The sequence below is a fragment of the Passer montanus genome, unplaced genomic scaffold, assembly GCF_014805655.1.
Source record: "Passer montanus isolate IOZ18808 unplaced genomic scaffold, ASM1480565v1 scaffold695, whole genome shotgun sequence".
Classification (NCBI taxonomy): domain Eukaryota; kingdom Metazoa; phylum Chordata; class Aves; order Passeriformes; family Passeridae; genus Passer; species Passer montanus.
In genome coordinates this window covers 3,485-7,842 of record NW_024372092.1, presented here as the reverse complement: position 1 = coordinate 7,842, position 4,358 = coordinate 3,485, and positions in this window count along the sequence as shown.

Below are 4,358 nucleotides of genomic sequence, written 5' to 3'. Positions count from 1 at the left end.
TGGGAGGGGAGAGGGGGAGCAGTCAGAACCAGTATAAACCAGTTTGGACCAGTACAAACCAGTTTGGAGCAGTATAAACCAGTTTGGACCAGTATAAACCAGTTTGGACCAGTACAAACCAGTTTGGAGCAGTATAAACCAGTTTGGACCAGTATAAATCAGTTTGGACCAGTACAAACCAGTTTGGACAAGTACAAACCAGTTTGGACCAGTATAAACCAGTTTGGAGCAGTAAAAAACCAGTATAAACCAGTTTGGACCGGTATGGACCAGTACAGACCAGTATAAACCAGTTTGGAGCAATAAAAAACCAGTATAAATCACTTTGGACTGGGATGGACCAGTATAAACCAGTTTGGACCAGTACAAACCAGTTTGGAGCAGTAAAAACCGGTTTGGAGCAATAAAAAACCAGTAAAAACCAGTTTGGATTGGTATGGACCAGTACAAACCAGTTTGGAGCAGCAAAAACCAGTTTGGATCAGTAAAAAACCAGTATAAACCAGTTTGGACCGGTATGGACCAGTACAGACCAGTATAAACCAGTTTGGAGCAGTAAAAAAGCAGGAAAAACCAGTTTGGACTGGTATGGACCAGTATAAACCAGTTTGGACCAGTACAAACCAGTTTGGAGCAGCAAAAACCAGTCTAAACCAGTTTGGACCGGTATGGACCAGTACAGACCAGTATAAACCAGTTTGGAGCAGTAAAAACCAGTACAAACCAGTTTGGAGCAGTAAAGAACCAGTATAAACCAGTTTGGACCGGTATGGACCAGTACGGACCAGTAAAAACTAGTTTGGAGCAGTAAAAACCCAGTATAAACCAGTTTGGACCAGTATAAACCAGTTTGGAGCAGTTTGGACCAGTAAAAACCAATATGGACCAGTATGGATGACTATGGACCAGTATGGACCAGTATAAACCAGTTTGGACCAGTATGGAGCGGTATGGACCAGTTTACACCCAGTATGGACCAGTAAAAACCAGTTTAGACCCAGTATAAACCGGTGTGGGTCAGTACAGACCAGTAACACCAGTACAGACCAGTAACACCAGTGAAACCAGTACAGACCAGTAACAGGAGCCACAGCGGTGTCGCCATCGCTCCCAGTGCTCCCAGTAACGGCTCCCAGTGCTCCCAGTAACAGCTCCCAGTGCTCCCAGTGCTCCCAGTAGCAGCTTCCAGTGCTCCCAGTGCCACCAGTAATGGCTCCCAGTGCTCCCAGTGCTCCCAGTACAGACCCATACTGGTGTCCCCATCACTCCCAGTGCTCCCAGTAACAGCTCCCAGTGCTCCCAGTAACGGCTCCCAGTGCTCCCAGTAACAGCTCCCAGTGCTCCCAGTAACGGCTCCCAGTGCTCCCAGTAACAGCTCCCAGTGCTCCCAGTGCTCCCAGTACAGACCCATACTGGTGTCCCCATCACTCCCAGTGCTCCCAGTACCAGCTCCCAGTGCTCCCAGTGCCACCAGTAACGGCTCCCAGTGCTCCCAGTACAGAGTGTCACTGGTGTCCCCATCACCCCCAGTGCTCCCAGTCCAGCTCCCCCATCACTTCCAGTGCTCCCAGTAACACCAGTAACAGCTCCCCCAACCCTCCCAGTGCTCCCAGTACAGGCCCGTACTGGTGTCCCCATTACCCCCAGTGCTCCCAGTGCCACCAGTAACACCAGTAACAGCTCCCAGTGCCACCAGTGCCACCAGTATAAACCCACAGCGGTGTCCCCATCACTCCCAGTGCTCCCAGTAACAGCAGGGAGAGCGGCGTGAGGGGAGAGGTGGGCGGGGCCTCGGCGGGGGGGCGTGGCCGGCGGCGAGGCGCTGATTGGAGGAAGCGCGCCCGCGGCGGGCGATGATTGGGCGGGGCGATGTGGCCACGCCCCTCTTTCCCCGCCTCAGGGTTTGCCGCCGCCGCGCGCCGCAAAATGGCGGCCGCCCCCCTCGACTCCCCTCAGGAAAGGAGGGCGCTGATTGGTGGTGAGGAGAGGGGGGAGCCAATCAGGAGGCAGCGCGGCGGAGGCGCCATGTTGGGGGAGCGTTGTCATGGCAACCGCGGGGCGCGGCGTTGCTTGGGTGAAGGGGGGGAGCGAAGCCACGCCCCTTCATCAATAAAGCCACGCCCCGTTGATTAATTGGGGAGTAATTAATTATTAATGGGGCGCCCGCGGTGTTGTGGGCACGCCCTGCCCGGGGCTCCGCCCCGCAGTCACGCCGAGCCACGCCCACCCCGCCGTTTTCCCGCCATTTTTGCTCCCCTCAGGAGCCGCCGCCATTTTGAGCCCCCCCCGCCCCTCCCGCAACGGCGCCAAAATCGCTCAAAATTCACCCAAAATCCACCAAAAAATCACCCAAAATTCACTTAAATCCCACAAATCCCCACCGGAAACCCCTCAAAAGGGGTTTGATCCCAAAAATTCCCCCTTTGTGAGCCAGAAATTGGATTTTCCCCCCCAAAATCGCCTTTTTTTGCCCCAAAATCCAAATTTTTTTACCCCAAAATTCATTTTTATTACCCAAAATTCATACTTTCCCCACAATATTTTATTTCCTCCCCGAAATATTATTTTTTTACCCCAAAACCCACATTTTTTGTCCCAAAACCATAATTTTTCACACCAAAATCTGCATTTTCCCCACAAGATCTGATTTCCTTTCCCAAAATCTTCCTTTTTTCCCCCCTAAATTCACATTTTCTTCCCTCAAATCCCTCTTTTCTCCCCAAAAATTCACTTTCCTCCCCAAAAAATCGCTTTATATTCCCCCAAATTCACTTTTTACCCAAAATTCACCATTTTCCCTCCAAAATTCAAATTTTCCCTCCTAAAATCTACATTTTTTGCCCCGAATCCACCCCTCAAATCCCTCTTTTCTCCCCAAAAATACACTTTCCTCCCCAAAAAAATCGCTTTGTATTCCCCCAAATTCACTTTTTACCCAAAATTCACCATTTTCCCTCCTAAAATCTACATTTTTTTTGCCCCAAATACACCTTTTTTTCCCAAAAATTCCTCTTTTTTTTCTCTCAAAAATCCAAAATCCCTCTAAAATCCTCAATTCCTCGCCTAAAATCAGCATTTTTTCCCCACTTTTTACCCAAAATTCACCATTTTCCCTCCAAAATTCAAATTTTCCCTCCTAAAATCTACATTTTTTTTGCCCCAAATACACCTTTTTTTCCCAAAAATTCCTCTTTTTTTTCTCTCAAAAATCCCTCTAAAATCCTCAATTTCTCACCTAAAATCAGCATTCTTTCCCTCAAATCCACATTTTTTCCCCAAAATCCAACTTCTCCCCCCAAAAATTCCACAAAAATATCATTTTCCCCGAAAAAAATTCCTCCAAAATTCACCTTTTTTCCCCAAAAAAATCCCAGTTTTCACCCCAAATCCTTCTTTTTCCCTCATTCTTTTCCCAAAAATTCCGACTTGGGAAAAAAATGGGAATTTTTTTAAATTTGGAAAATTTTGGGGCCTCTATCCCAATTTTGGGGTTTTTTGGGAATGGTTTTTTTGTATTTTTGGGGGGAATTTTAGGGGTCTTTTTCCCTCATTCTTTTCCCAAAAATTCCGACTTGGGAAAAAAATGGGAATTTTTTTAAATTTGGAAAATTTTGGGGCCTCTATCCCAATTTTGGGGTTTTTTTTTAATGGATTTTTTGTTATTTTTGGGTGGAAATTCCAGGGGTTTTAATGATTTTTTTGGTGAATTTTGGGGAATTTTCTGGCTGTGGGTGGAGCCTCTACAGAAGCCACGCCCACATCCCCACCCACTTCCATATATGGGCATAACTGGGCGGTTTCAATGTGATTTTTTTGTATTTTTGAGGAGAAATTTCAGGGTTTTCTTGCAATTTGGGGGAATTTTTTTTAATTCATGCAAATGGGCGGAGCCTGCACCAAAGCCCCACCCACAGCCCCACCCACTTCCATATTTGGTCATATTTGGGTGTTTTTAATGCAAAATTTTGTATTTTTAAAATTGTTTTTAATGCAAAATTTTGTATTTTTAAAATTGTTTTTAATGCAAAATTTTGTATTTTTAAAATTGTTTTTAATGCAAAATTTCATATTTTTTATTTTTGAGTACAAATTTCGGGATTTTTTGGGGTAATTTCGGGAATTTTGGGGTTCAGGCCCAGGGGCGGAGCCTCCACCGAAGCCCCGCCCACTCCAAATATTTACCTCAATTTTGGGTGTTTTTAATGGGATTTTTTTTATTTTTGAGTAGAAATTTCGGGATTTTGGGGGGGAAATTTTGGGGTTCAGGCCCAGGGGCGGAGCCTCCCCCAAAGCCCCGCCCACAGCCCCGCCCACTCCAATTTTTACCTCAATTTTGGGTGTTTTTAACGGGATTTTTT